General features: G+C 35.5%; 1 pseudogene; it reads right to left on the bottom strand.

Moving 5' to 3' along the window:
• Positions 1–7182: 7182 nt before the first annotated feature.
• LOC149549353 (L-type lectin-domain containing receptor kinase SIT2-like) overlaps positions 7183–16394 on the bottom strand; it is a 50175-nt pseudogene continuing 40963 nt past the window's right edge.

The raw sequence follows: 16394 nt of genomic DNA, 5'->3' as shown, positions 1-16394 counted from the left end.
TGGCATATTGATTAAATTGTTTAAAGAGAATCAATCTTTAAAATTGGTCATTGTTTGAGTAACGGATTGGGAACCACCTAATTTTTCTTCTAAATTAAGAATAGTATTAAAGTCTCCACCTAGAAATATGTTATCATTATTATTTTCCTCTATTAATATTCTTATTTATTCAATAGATATTTCTTTTCTATTTTAGGTATAGGTCCATATAAATTTATAAGGAGGAAGTGGATGTCATTTTTGAGTCTCTTAAAATGACCACCCATCTAATTCATCTTGGAGAAAAGAGGGTTGTATACCTCTTTCGTAGGATCCCAAATAATTACAATACCTCTTGAGGCCCCTATAGATTCTTTTAATTTTGACTTCCATATCCCTAATTTCTTACTAAAATTTACTCCTTTATTAAGTTTTGATTCTTGAATTAGAATTATTTCAAATTCCAATAGTTTTAGGTTGTGTTTAAAAAGGTGTTTTTTGTTAGGAGCATTTAAGCCCCTAACATTCCATGTAGTGAGTCTCATGGTGTCATGGGAAGGACCTTCCCCTTCCCTGCATGCAATAAATCTTTGATCTTTTTTTTATTCACATTCAGACCTACTATAGATCTTAGTTCTATTAAAGATTTCCTATCATGGTTTTTGTTTATCTTTCAAAATTTAGGACAATCAACACCATCCATTGTAGTTGTAATTCCTAGCTTATCAATATTATTGTTATCATTTAACTACTTGATAGGTAGAATAGATCATTGTTATGAATACCCATTTCTTCCCTAAGTTCCTACATAATTTTGTCACTAGCTCTAGAATCAGTTTATAGGTCTATTTGGACACCAAATTATTTCCATTGTAGAGGTAGATAAATGGATTCATTTTTAGTATCCATTAGATTTACCTCCTCAAATTCCCTTAGAAAAACTTCCACTTCTATATGAATTTTCATAGAGTCTATCTTAAGAGTTGTTTCTCTTATAGGAGTAGCACTTACTTCATTGACATCTTCAAACAATCTTTTTCCTTTCTTAGGGGTTTGCCAAAATTTATTAAGGTTTTTTTTTTTTCTCATCTTTATTATGTTTTCTAATATTCTTATTGCCCATTTCATTTATTATTTCTGATGAAATACTATTCTTGTTATAATTAGCCTTATTTTCTTCTATGATCTTCCTCGTTAAACATCCATCAGCTTGAGGGATATTTATAATTCTTGTACTAATAGTTTTTTCTGGAAAGATGATTCGGAGATGGTTTAAATTGATTGTTTCTCCTAATTTAGTAGAATATTCTACTAACTTTGCATTCTATAATCCATAAGAATCTACTTTATTAGATAGATGGGTGGGAGAAGCTTCTAATTTCGATACTATTTGAATTTCTAAATGATTATTCATAGTTGCCTAGGGGATGGAGGAATATAATTGATTTTTATTAAGGATAATCCTTATCCTATGTTGATATGGAAGTCTAAGAAGGAGAAGACTGATACAATTTGAATGTTCTTTTTCCCATATGATGATTTTGTCACTAATTGTCAAATAAGTTTGAATTAAGATGAGATCCTAGGTTAGTAGTTTATATACATTTAAATTTTCTTTAATATCCTCTATCTAAAGACTCTATTGTTTGTAGATATCCCAATGCTAGGGATTATGGGTTTGATTGTTAGCTACTGGGTTCCCAACTATCTTTAGAGAATTAGTCAAATGGTCTCGATGTGTAACTTCTTTATCATTAGATACCTTAGAGTTAACTATGTGTTAGGAAACTTTTTCATTTGCTATTTCACCTTCCTCAATATCTCACGTAGAAACTATTCCTAGCTAGAAAGACGAGGTAAAGTTTCAATCAATTGATTGTAGGGAGAGAAGTCAAAATTATTATCAGTTTGATCAAGTTTTTTAACTAGGTCCCTTATCTCTTTGCTATCTTTAAAAATCTTATTAGATTTCTTGTTGAGATTAGTATTTCTACTATTTTTTTGTAATTAGATTTAAACTAATTTGATCATTTATCTAGATTTAACCTATAAATATAATATGATTTTTTTCCTCACATTTACTATAGTTGAACTGTTATATATAGATCAATTGGTTATGAGCTTGACTATTTTACTTTCTAAGTTTTTTTTTATTTCAAATTGGCTAAGATTTTGATGTTATTATTTTCCTTATAATGGTCTTCCAATCCTATAAATTCTCTAATTGAAAATCTTATTCATTCAATAATATGGAGATTAATTAATTCAACTGGAATATCTTTTAAAGAGATCCATGTAGGCATAAGAATTTCTTCTATACTTGTCTTAGTTATGTTAGGTTTTTATTTGAAGAGTTTAACAATATAACCCTTATAAAAATAAAACTGATTTGAATTAAGGTATGTTCAAAACTCATTATTCCTACAATGCAGGTAAACCAAACACTTTCATAGAGCAGTAATTCTAACCTGATCAAAGTTAAATTCTTTTAACCAATCAGCTAGATTGGGATTGAAAGTAGGAGTGTTGTTCCAATAAGTGAGGACTCCATAATATTCCCACTCTTTCCAACTTTGTTCAATAAATTCATTGCCGATAATAAGGAATTAGTTATCAAATACATTTTTTTTGAAAACAGTGTTTGAGGGTTTGAGGTAGCTTCATTCATAAAATTAATTTTACTTTTGTATTATATAGGAGTGCATCCTCTTATGGTATAGTAGTGTTCCTAGGTTGGGTGGGTTGAGTCTGAGATTTAGGAGATGTATTTGGAATTGATATTAGTCTATTGTTATTAATCCTATCTTCGGTATACAAATTTAAAGAACTAGGGTTTCTAAACTTACTTTATTAAGATCATTTACTGCTAAACTCATTACTCCTAACTAAGTCTGGGAGATGATTAGAATAATATTTATTAAGTGAATAATTAGGAATATTATGCTTATTTGGGATTCCACTAGCTAGGTTAGAAGTAAAAAATTTATTATCTAGAAGCAAGTCGCTAATCCTATTTGTTATTCTAGGTTTCAAATTTAGACAATAATTAAGATAATTAGAGGATTTCAATGTTTCTTTACCTGAAAAAATATAATTCCTTTGCCCTAAATGTGGTTAAGGATATGAGGACTTATGTTTTCCCTAGCATACCTATTTAAAAGTTTTTCATGTTCAAGTGAATTCCTTTTTTGAATAGATGGAAAGTTGTTTGGTTTCCCCTCCTTTTCCTTAGAATATTTGGTTTTTGAAAAAAAGGAATATTGTCTTTCCCAAGTTGCAGTGGCATCTTCTGCCTCAATATTAATTAGATTTTTTCCTCTCCTTATGGACTTCTTATCCAGAGATTTCCATGCATTGTTGTTTTTGTGAATAACTTCATTTCTTTTCAACTTAGTGTTATCTTTTACTAAATGTGTTGCACGACCGTATTTCTAATTTTGTGGAGGTGTCAATTACACTTTGTCTAGTCAGATGGAGAGAAGGATATTTCTTATTCATTTGTTGTAATTTCATAATCTCTTTGCCTTGTACAAGATTTGTTAGGTCATCGAATTTTTTTGCACATTCCAAAGGAGTTTGATATTTGAGTTGTTTTTCAAAATATGTTGTCTACCATTTTTTGTTAGGGTTTGCTTTGTTGTTTGATTATGAGTTTATGTTCTTTCACATATCGAATTTTACTTACTAATATTTGCAAGATAGGTAGACTTGTTTGTCATTTTTTCACATACTGAAACTTGTTGATAATTCAAAAAAAATCTATAAAAAATAATAAGTTCATCATCTCTAGTAGGTTTTATCTCTTTTGCAGTGAAGTATACGAAATACATTGATGATTGAGAAGACTATATGCTATGGAGGCTTTATTTAATGTGTCCTAATAGTTGATGGCTGCCCAAAATTGTAATCGATCAATTTCTTTAAGTGGGAATATGAGTGGAATAGGCATATGTAAATTCTTAAAATTTCAAATTCTTTGTTTGGGTGCACCAAATCAGAATTGTGAATAGGAATACCTATTCCAATTTTGGCCCAAAAATGAGCATTTGCAATTCCACATACATATGTGGAATTAGAATACGTATTCCTATTCCAGCTTTATTTATTGTAGCAAAACATAAATTTTTGGTTCCATGAATTCTCCATCAAATTCTAATTGAACCAAACAAGAATAGGAATATGTATTCTTATTTTATATTCTAGAATATGTATTTCTATTCCTATATTCTTATTCCCGTAGACAAACAGACCCTAAAGGGTTACATGCTAGCATATAAGCTCTCAGCAAAGATGGTCGGATGTAAATATGCGACAATGAGCAACATAAGGAGAAATTTATAGAAAGCAATATTTTTGTGTCGGTACAAAATGTCCTAAAAATGAGAGCTCTTTTTCCTTTTCACAAAAATTGATGTGAGCAAACATTTCAATTCAAAATATTATGAAAATATATTTCATTCACATTTGTTGTTATTTGAATCATTCCCATTCACTTTGTATTCATTGCTTATCATTCACATTTGCTACTCACTCACTACCAATTGTAGCAGGAAATTATCAAAACTGGAGAAGTTCATTTTTTTAGTTGCAAAAACCCTTATCTAAAATTCATTTTGAATTTATGGAGAACCTATCCAATATTTTTTCTATAAGAAAAAATCATTTGAACCTATTCATGCAAGTAATCAAACTATTTGAAGGAAAGCCAACAAAAATTTGATTATTAAAATCTTTGAAATATTGGTTTTGATTGGACAATTTATCATACGAGTTCCCTATAAACATATTCTTCACTCCCTCCATATAGTGTGAGTCTTGGGACAAAGTGATCTATAGATGAGGTTGGCCTATAAAAATTGAGGAGAAGAAAAGATGGGTCAAAGAAGGAAACTTTAACTAGAATCTACTAGGAATTTGAAGTGATTAGTTAAGTATGCACCCTTTACCTTCTCAATAAAATTGCAATGCCACTAGAAGCTTCAAGAATTTTTGCACATAGATGTCATCACTTGAAAAAGTCACTAGAGTCCAAAGTTAACTTAGTCTCTTGTACTAGAATTACATTTGCCTTACTTTTATCTAATTACATTCTAATGAGGTATTTTTTAGGGGGATTAATTCCCCTTATATTCTACGATATGATCTTCATTGTGGCTTAGGAGAGTGACTTTCTCTCCTTGAACTTGATCCTTTCTTCATGATAATGATTTGAGCCTATTCTTCTAACTTCCTTGGTTTAACCAAAAAGATAATAGTAGTTTAAATACTAGGATCAATTTCTTATTACCTCATGGTCAAAAGCTTCTCTTTTTTATAAAGGAATAATGAGATTCAACATTTTTCTCATAATGGCTTTGATATATAAACATCTTCAGGGAAAGTATAGAGAATGTTGATTTGGATTGATCATGTAGTCAGTAATGATTAGGCTTACATAGATGAAATTATCTCTTGAATGTTTTTGAGATTGTTTCTTCTACTACTTGAAGTAGAAGAGGAGTACTCAGCCATATATTCATAGTCCTTTGAAGAAGAGAGTTTTTAAAAATCCCCTTCAGTTTTAAATCAAATCCAATTTTTTCGGTAACACAATGAAGCTCAATTTAGAATCTAGAGATTAACCTACTAGAAGTTAGGACTAAGGAGATTCATATTCCAGAATATCGTTTGTTACAATCTAGATTTGTCAATGCACCAAAAGATTGACATATCAATGCCCAATACAACCACTAGACTTATAGAACATAGGAGGCAGTTAAGCCATGTCATGAATATCGAAGGGGAACATTGATGATTAGTCCAACAATCCCCCCCCCCCCCCCCTCAGTGTTACCCAAGGAGATTCAAACTTGTGACCAAGCTCTGATACCGCTTATTATAATCTAGAGTTGTAGTTGCACCAAAAGATTGACCTATCAATGCCCGATACAACCACTAGACTTATAGAACATAGGAAGTGGTTAAGCCATGTCACGAATCTCAAAGGGGAACGTTGGTTGTTAGTCCAACACCTTTGAGTTTAAGAAAAAATATTTCACCTCTTTTAATAGATTTGTGTAAAAAGGGGAACCTTGTAAAACTATTTTAGACTAGGATAATTTACCTAGGTTTTACACTAGAGTTTGTAAGGGGGAAACACAAGGATGCGGTGTAGTCCTAGGTGAAGGAGGTGAAGGGGAATGATAAACTTTTAAGATTTCCAATGGGGGTGAAAAGGATCCTTGATAGAGAAACTTTGAAATATCTTGAATCAACACTTTATCTTGGAGTGGGCTCTACTGAATCTTAGGAATATCTACGCTATTATTAACTAGTTATTGGATCTTCAATTGACCCATTCACTTGGTTTGAGAGACCTCAATGGAATCAATCCAATAATGCAAGAAGAGTAAATACAATAGAAACAATAATTATTTAGAGAGAACCAAGAAAGAACAATATTTATTCATTAAAAAATAAAATGTGCAGGGAGTTATTACATGCCTAGATCATAAATACATGTTGCTTACAATCTTAGGTCAGACACCTTTGATTCAAGTCTAATGATATGATGAATTCTACTTCATTGATATCTCATAAGACACATCATATTACAATATATAGGAATTCTAACACGTGAGTCAGCCTCAAAATCTAAAACATTCCCCAAGAACAGGAAACATATTACAACAAATATGTTTGGCCCTAAATCATATGAAACACTAGACATAAACCATATGAAAGCTTTTAGGTCCTTACATGATCCAAGAATAGTTAGAAGTGTCACTAGAAATCCACAAGCATAGATTCCCATCAAAAGATAAATTCTAAATAAATATTAAAAACTATATTTAACAATAATTATACATTTTCTATCAAAACACTTGTATGAAACCGATACATTCCAACAAAATAAATACTAAACATTAAAAACTATATTAAACAATATTTTATATCAAAATACTAGCATCTAATAAGTGTTTAGAATAAAAGAAAACTACATTAATAAGATGAAGCTATACAGTTTGTTCAAATATCATATAGTATAATTCTAAGACTAAATGATGGAAATGGCTATCCACACATTAGGATGCACAAAACATAAACTATGATGATTAATTCATCCTAAATCTGACAGCCATTTCTCTGAAGCAAGGTTACAGTAGCAACATGAAGCTGCGAAAAGATCGATTTATACAGTGACACTGCCAGAAAGCTAGTCTACTACTTGGAAATGGAAGCATCTGTGCTGCTACTGTAATATGGAAAAGAGTTGGAAGCATTGTGGAGTAATGCCATATCCAGATAAGATGGAGACTCAAAACCTGGTACTGGATCTTCTTCGTTAAGTATTTTCAGTACTTGTCTCATCCCAAGCCTGCCTTCTTGCTGAGGATTCGAACAGATCAGACCCAGCTTCAGCACTCTCTCCATCTCATCTTCAACATACTGCCCACCAAGATTTGGGTCGGCCGCATCCATCAGACTGCTTGTAGAGTAGAGTTTTCTTACCCAGTCCACCAGAACTATTCGTTCGGGTGGGAGCGAGAGATCCACAGGTCTCCTTCCACATACAACCTCCAACATAAGAATACCAAAACTGAACACATCTGTGGCGGGGCTTGCCTTCCCTGTCTGTACGAACTCTGGTGCGATGTAACCCAGTGTTCGTACCACATGACTTTTTAGTAATAAGTGTTTAGTAAGCCAAAGAAGATACAGCAAGCCTGCAGCCACATCTCTGATCACTCTGTACCTCTGATCCCACTTTAGCATCTTCTTTGGCTTTCCAAATATCATCTTGTCCAAGCTCCCATTTGGCATGTAGTCATAAACTATGAACAGCTCCTTTTTTCGCCTACAGAAGCCTCTGATCTGCACAAGATTTCGATGCTGAAGCCGACCAAGACTGGAAATTTCTGCTATGAATTCTCGCACCCCTTCATCGGTTTGTCTAAGGATACATTTCACAGCTACTTGAAGGCCGTTTGTGGGAAGGACTCCTCTGTGTAACGAAGCCTCCGGTTCCCAAAAGCCGTTCGTCTTGGAATCCCTTGGTTGCAGTCTGTAGGTCTTTGTAGTTAAACCTGTGAGGCCAATACTCCATTTCCCATTCCTCCATTACTTCTTCGTACTGCTTTCTCTTCAACCGCACAACTAATCCTACCACCACACAAGCTGTGCTAATGCTGGCTATCAGTCGGTAGCGGTAGCTCTTGGATTTTCTGCGTATAAACGATGGAAGATTGGATGTTCTCAGAGGCTGGGCGGTTCCGTTAGTAGAAAAGCTCCAGGCCAGGATGTAATCCTCTTCAACCATGAGTCCCGTTGCTGCTGAGAAACCAACGTAGATTTCCTCTTCCACAATGTTGGACAGCGATATATTTCTCATATGTAACAATGTTTTCTGTGGGCGGTCAAGACCAGCCTCCACAATGGTTACTTGGAGCTCATTGTGAAGATTGTCATAATCAATCCAAGCTTGAACGTTCTGTCCAGATTTGAGATTCATCTCCTGGAAATGGCCGCTGTTGATCCAGTAGCCCGCAGCTTTAGAATCTACAGATATGAGGTCATTGAGATCCACACCAACATGGTTGTCGTTGATGTCCCTCAACTCTGAGTTTTTCATGGTGTCAAGCTCGACTGCAAACAGATGATTAGACGCCTCTCCCATTGTTGATAAATTGTTAATCAAGCCAAGGTACTGACCTGCTATAAATCCTTGTGGAGACCTATGGGAGGTCATTAGAAAGGCCAGACCAGCCCCACTTCGTGAACTTGCAGCAGGAACAATGCTAAACACAAAACTTGTGCTGAAATTCAGATATTTCATACGCACGGGATGTGGATAGAAAGCACGGCCAATAGTAGATGGAGCTGGTTGAGTAAGGGAGATGGCATTGGACCGCACTGAAGCATTACCAAACAATTCGAGACTGGACCCACTGATTTGGTTGAAGATAAAATTTGTGTGGGCTTGAACAATAAGCGAGGTGAGGAGGAGAGGAAGTACGAGGACCACGCTCAAGCCTTCCACTGTCGAACTCCAGCTCGACTTCGATGTCCTAAATATAATGAGCAACATAGGTCAAAATTCAAAAGAAAAAATTGAAAGCCAAAACTGAAATAGAAATACACCTAAGAATGGGAAACAAATCGACTAAACCCAGCTCACAAGATATTTCAGATTTACCTGTCTGTGTATTGCAAAGATTCCATTATTTTTATGGGGGGATTTGCCTTTCTCACGCATCAAACATAATACAGGAGAAGTCCCTGGTTATTTGAATCCCAAAAGCTGTCAGGTTATTAAATAAGATTCAAACGAAGTGCAGAAATAAGATTCAAGGTGATTCTTAAACAAGATTCAAGAGTTAAAAACAAATAAGTAATGAAATCATCAACTTCATGCAAATTGACTGTCATCCAAATAAGCTAAACAATTCCATGTGGATATGACCTGTCCTCATATATCTTTCTTGAAGACAACAAGAAAGGTAGTCTCTTTTCGCCAGCTCGTAAATTCCAAGAGCTTTGGGAATCTGGCAGTAGGAGCCTTACTTTCCACGCAAACGTTTTAATTTTCCATACTAAAATATTTTTGTATAAAGCTAATGCTAATAGTTTTTTTGCAATACACCGTATCCAATGTCCCATGGTGTGAAAGAACGGCTCAATCCGCCAAATTTCTCTGCATCGAAACGAGCGCATAAATGACAATTTATTGAATTTTTTTCTTTCAGCTCCAGCGAAACATGTGTAGGATCCGAAAAATGACTTCTTTTGAGGAATGCTTTCTTTAGTGCTTATTTTTTTTTTTTAATGGAGGGTTCAGTCCTGCGAGGCAGCCCAGCGAGGCACGAAGCTTGTGAGCTACTAACCAGCGAAGGTCACCATTAATAGTTTTAGGTACCCGATACGGGCCCACACATGCCTGAATATTGAACACCTCTTCGGCTAAGAGCCAAGGACTAAGGAGCATCCACGCTGCCAAATTCGCCCGGGGCACGATCCCAGCCTCATCCCTTGTGATGTCTATGGGCCTTGCACTCAGCAAGACTTGATCCCTGGTGGGCTCTTTGTGAGCCATTCAACTTCACCAGTAGACCAAGGGCCCGTTGACTTAGTGCTTAATTAGTTCTTGCATCTCCTTGATTCTTTTTTACAGCCAATGGCATTTCTCTAACATGACCTCAATAATTACTAGGACATTTTTGAAGGCACGCGTGATCAACTTGTTGGAATATTAATTGTGGTTGGTCATTTCTCCCTGGAGCCAAACGCCCACCTACCTTCCTAACAGCTTGCAGAACGATCAAATGAATTTATTGCATGGTAGGTGAAAAATTTTGAATTCAAAAATGAGGGGGAAAACATTTTCCAAGTATAACAAAAGGAATGATTAGATTCATTCGACCCACTACAAGGAGAAGAAGAGCTCAGAAGTTGCAGAGCAGAGAAGGAAGAGAGGAAAAGGTGATCAGTAGATCAGTTGTTGCAGAGACAGAAGGAATCGTTGTCGTGCTTGCAGTTGCACATGCTTCTTCCTGTCATTTTGTAAGTTTGTAGTTTATTGGTTTCAACCTATTGAAGCAGTGATTGCTCCAGGTATTATTGTATGCAGCCATTAGAGCTGCAAGTTTAAAGTTTATGAAGTTTGAAGTTTTATTAGTTTTAGGGTTATTTTAGGTTTTTTCTAGTTGAAGCCGAATGCTCCCAGATTTGTAATAGTTTGAATCAGAGTTGAATAGAAAGCAAGCAGGCATACTTGAATCCATTATTGTCCTTCTTCTATTCATTGCATTTGGAAAGTTTATTTGAAAGCTTGAAGTTCTGACTCTCTGGTTTTAATGGTGAAAATATTCACATCATAAGTCTGCACTCAGTATTGTCTTTGGTAGAAGTCATCTGTAGTGGCTATCGAGTTCACTCGGTGCCTTCTTCTACTGAGCTCTACTCTTTTGTGGCTACCGAGTTGCTCTTCTACCTAGCTCACTCGATATCCTGTGGCTACCGAGTTCACTCGGTAATCACACTACCGAGCTCACTCGATATCCTTTGGCAACCGAGTTGTCTTCTCTTCATTTACCAAGCTCACTCAGTAAACATTCATGCCAATTGTCTTTCTTTGGTTACCGAGCAAATACTATCACTCGGTAATAGTTTTTGCCGAGCAGATTTTTAAAGTTAGGTTGTGAGTTCGTAATTTAAATTTGACTTATATTTCTCACACAACTGCTAACCAGATTTTCCTCGTCGATTTCAACAGTGTCTTGTCATTTGCATAATAAACTAGCATTGCATGTGCAATTCCTAGGGAGAACGTTCATGGCTGCTTGGTTTATTTTGTCCAACCATCAAGTTGAGATGATTAAATACTAGCATTCACACCTTAGTATGCAATAGGTACGCAATCTTTGATGTTATTTAAATATATATATTGATCGTTACATATACATAAATGAGAGATTTATTCAAATGGTTTATATATTTTATTATCAAATAATCTTATTGCATGTGATTGGTAGAATAGGTAGTAAGCCACACTTACATGTGCATGGAGGTAGTTTTGTATTTGCAAAGATAATTCTATAAGCATTGCATAGAATGAGATTCTTCAAATGGATGATGAGATGAATTGCAAAACAAAATTGGTTCCACTCTACCTCTCAATGATATTGAAGATTCAAACATATCTTTTCCTTTTAGGACTTCTAAAAATTATTTTCTCCCTACAAGCCTAATATTAGACTCTCTCAAACTTTTATCCATAGGGTTATTTGGTAATGATCTCATTGTATATTTATTTCCATCTTTGGTGAAAAAATAAGTATTATTCTCTCCTTCATGTTGGAATTTATTGTCATACTATGAAGGTCTCCAAAGAAGCAGATGCAAAGCATTCATTAGTACAAAATTATAGGGGTCCTTTACATTCTCCTATTTCAAAATCAAGTCAAGCTTGTTCTTCTACCAAAGTTTGTTGTCCTTTGGTGAGTGAAGAGACTTTGTACGGGAAAGGGTTAGTTGTTTTTCTCACTTTTAACGTTTCCACAATTTTAAGAGATGCTAAATTATCAGTAGACTCAAGATCCCCCTCCAAGAATTCTTTAGGACTACTTGTAAGGCTAGAGGAAGGTTATGCAAACATCTTGTAGACCCAAAGTGCCAGGAACCTTGAGCAATGTTCTCCTCCTCATGATATTATCTTATTATTTTTGGTTTGGAGATCTTGATGGTGAGTGAACACTAAATGGTAATCCTCCTCTTGGACCAATTGTGTTTTCCTTTCTCCTTGTGTGTTTGAAATAGACTTCTTAGGGCATCTATGGCTCAAGTATTCTGCTTGATTATAGTTGTAACACCTACCAGTGAAAGACCAAAGTTTCTTTCTCCAAATCTCCCTTTGCCATTTGGTGTTCCTCTTTTAAAATAACCTCTAAAACTTGTATCTTTGTATTGTTCACCTTAGCCTAATTCACTTTTTTCCCTTGTTGTTTGAATCCTTCCACTAGGACCACCTCTACCTCTGAAGTATGTTCCACCCTTTCGTCTATTATATTTATCTTGGTTCATCTTCAATTTCTCTTCTATCCTTAATGTCAACTATAAGCATTTATGTATTGTATCTAAAGCCACGAGACATAGTTAAGCTTTGAGAGTATATTTTAAGCCATTAAGATATCTTGCAACCTTTTCCTTTTCTCCTTCATGATCCTTTATTATGAGAATAAGTCTATGAAACTCTTCAGTGTGTGCACCAACATCCATATCCCTTTGTTTAAGGTTTTATAATTGCCTATACATCTCCACTTCATAATCACCAAGTACAAGTCAGTGTGATCTTTGTGACCATTCTATTCCATGAAGAAATTAGATTCTTCCCCTATTTTTCACTTTCATATTATATTCAATTCCACCAAGTTAGGTATGATCCTTTTGACTTTGAATTTGCAATCATCACCGTCTAGTTCTCGGGGATCTCTTCATATTCAAAGTGGTTGTTTAGGGATTCAATCTAATCCATTACTTCATCTACAATCATATTTCACTAAATCAATGAGATATCTCTTCTCTTTAGGAATCTTCTTTACCTTCCTTGGGCTTATTCCTCATCCTCTTTTATGTGTCCCCTTTTCTCTTCTTAAATCCTTTCAAATTTATGACTTCATCATGAACAACATCTTGTTTTTTTCCTCCATCTCTTTGAACCTACCTTATTGCCACATCAAAACTCATTCCCTTTGGAGACATATTAAGAGCCTCTTAACCATTCTCTTCTCTCAACATTTCTCACCAATTACCTTTACCCAATGACCAACTAATACTCTTATGCATCTATGATTTGTACATCTATGATGCAGAGCTAATAGGGAAATAATGCTTTCCTAGTCCACGACCCACAAGTGACCAAACACTTTGGGCTCAAATTCTCAATCGATATTTGACAACATTAGAATAACACCATCATAATAGACTTTGCTAGTTTATATAATTTCTCACATTCAATCACATGACGAAGACATGTTGGTTATGACAAAAATCACCCCCATTGCAGCGATCTGAAGAGTTTGTTTTGGTTGCCACCTATGCTGGCAAAGAGTAAGAAAATAGGATTTTGGCTCCTTTGAGAGCCAGATTGATTGTAATCCTCCTTCCCATGCCCCCTAATTGTAATACACTACAACCTTGGGCTTAACACCACACTGAATTTTTCCTTTCTTAAAGAATAACTTGGGTCCTGCACCGAGAAATAACATGCACCATTAAATGTACACAAAAATAGCGTAGTGGGTGCATGCTGAAAGTATCACACTAGCTTAATGTTTTATCACAGATGTACAAACTAGATTGTAAGTTAGTGGGGGCGTGGGAAGAAAATAACAACTGAATGAGTACAGGGTTGAGTTTGAATCAGAGGGAATGTTGAACAAAATAATCTGGGAGGCCATGAATTTGTTAGAAAACTTAATGCAACGTTGAAGTTTGCCCCTTGAGCCAAACACCCACCTACCACCTGATGACCAGCAAAACAGATAGAAAACATGAATGCGGTAGGTGAGATTTTTGAATTTGGAAATGAGAGGGGAAAACATTTTAGGTCAGAAGACAAAAGGAATGTTTCTACATTCATTTTTTTTATTAAGTGCAGAGAGTTTGCAGATCAAGCAGATCAGAGAGAAGTTGCAGAGCTGAGCAGAGAAGGAAGAAGGAAACAAGTTTGTGCTTGCAGTTGCACGTACTTCCCTTGTTCACTCTGTAAGTTTTTTGTTGTTTGGATTTGTCCTATTGAAGCAGTGATTGCTCCAAGCACCACTATATGCAGCCATTAGAGTTGCAGGTTTAAAATTTTATTGAAGTTTTTGAAGTATTATCAATTTAGGGTTATTTTAGATTTTTCCTGGTTAAAGTCGAATGCTTCTAGATTTTGTAATAGTTTAATGAAAGATTGAACAGCAAGCAAATAAGAATACTTGAATCTATTGATCTTCCCTTGTATGTTGCATTTATGAAATTTGTTTGAAAGCTTAAAGCTTTGGCTCTCTAGTTTTAATGGTGAAAGCATTCACGTTAGAATTTTCTAAGTTATAAACTTTAGTTGGAGCCGAGCTCACTCGGCATCCATTGGTGCCTAGCATTTCATTGTGGCTGAACATTGCCTTTGTGTGCCAAGCTTACTCAGCTTCCTTGTGTCGAGCTAACTCGGCACCATCAAGTGTTGAGCAACCTGCCACTCGGCACCATCAAGTGCTGACCAAAACTGGCACTCGACACCTTCATGTGCCGAGCAAATATTTAAGTGCCGAGTAAAGTATTTAGGTTTAGGGTTGTGAGTTTAAGTTTGATTTTTAATATATATTTCTCACATGTTATCAGATCTTTGAGGCCCCATATCGAAAGTGAGTTAGGGCATTTGTTTTCTTGGGATATTTATCATGGCAAGAGATGCAGGAAAGATATGGCAGTAGCCACCATCATTCACTGGATAGAATTATGATACATTTGCAAAGAAAATGAAAACCATTATAGTTGCAAATGATTTGTGGGAGTTTGTAGTTAATGGATTCAATGATGTGACTGATCCAACTCAGTATGTTTCCCTCACAAATGCACAAAAGACTCATTTGAAAGAGTCAAGGAGGAAAGATGCAAAGGCATTAAGTCTTATTGAAGCAGTAATGACAGAGATAGTATTCCCAAAGATTGCAGTAGCATATTATGTAAAGGAAGCATGGGATATCCTTGAGACAAACTTCAAGGGGACTAATAAAGTCTATACTGTAAAGCTACAGAACATCAGGAGGGAGTTTGAGAACCTTCAGATGAAGGAGAATGAATCAATTGCAGACTTCAATTCAAGGACCTCCAATGTGATTAACCAATTGAAATCAAATGGAGAAGACTATTAAGAGTAGAGGATAGTGGAAAAGATATTGAGGAGTTTACCTCATAAATATGACCATTTGGTCATGACCATAGAAGAGGCAAAAGACCTCACTGTTTTGATAATGGATGAGTTGATGGGTTCTTTTCAAACCCATGAGCATAGGATCAATAGATCTACATCTTCTACTTCCCAAGAGCAAGCATTCAGGTCTTAGTCAAATCCAAGAGGAAGGGGGAGAGGAAGAAATGTCTCAGGCAGGAACTCCAGAGGTAGAGGCCGAGGAAATGGAGGACAAAGAAATGCAACAGCAGAAAGCTTAGGAAGAGCAAATGGAGCAAGTAGCTCATAGAATACTTCAAGAGGAGGTAAGAAAAACTACAACTCAAATAAGAGTAATGTAGAATGCTACTACTGTCATAAATATGGGCATTATGTAAATGAATGCTGGAAGAAGCAGAATGATCAGTCAGGACAAGTAAATGTGGCTGATGTGAACATGGAAAGTGGACCCAATGCTACTACCTTCATCATGTGTAATGCTGGTGAAGAAGGAAGCTCTGAGGTTTGGTACCTCGACAATGGATGTAGCAACCATATGAGTGGTAATGAAACCTTGTTTTCATTCATTGACAAGAGTTTCAAATTAGAAATTAAGATGGATAACAATGGAACCCTACCAGTTGTGGGAAAAGGATCTATTATGGTCCGCACAAAGAAAGGTGAGCACAATTTGATGAGCATTGGTCAGCTCATTCAAAATGGATACAAAGTGCTGATGGAGAATGACACATCTATCATTCATGAAAAGGATGGAAGCAAAAATCTACTTGCAGAAGTTCAAATGACCAAGAACAAAATGTTTCCCTTGAGGATAGAGACATGTTTCTCATCTCAAGTTAGTGTTGCACCTTCCACACAGTCAACTCTAAGGAGTGTGATTGAAGACCCCTCACGGCTATGGCACCTCAGGTATGGTCATCTCAGCTATGCTGGTTTAAATTTATTGTCAAATAAAAGAATGGTAGAAGGTTTGTCATGTATAGGA

Source organism: Cupressus sempervirens, chromosome 7 (genome assembly GCF_028749045.1).
Source record: "Cupressus sempervirens isolate cs-2001-9-10 chromosome 7, ASM2874904v1, whole genome shotgun sequence".
NCBI classification, from domain to species: Eukaryota; Viridiplantae; Streptophyta; class Pinopsida; order Cupressales; family Cupressaceae; genus Cupressus; species Cupressus sempervirens.
Note: the sequence above shows the minus strand (reverse complement) of the source record. Positions and strands in the feature narration are given on the sequence as shown.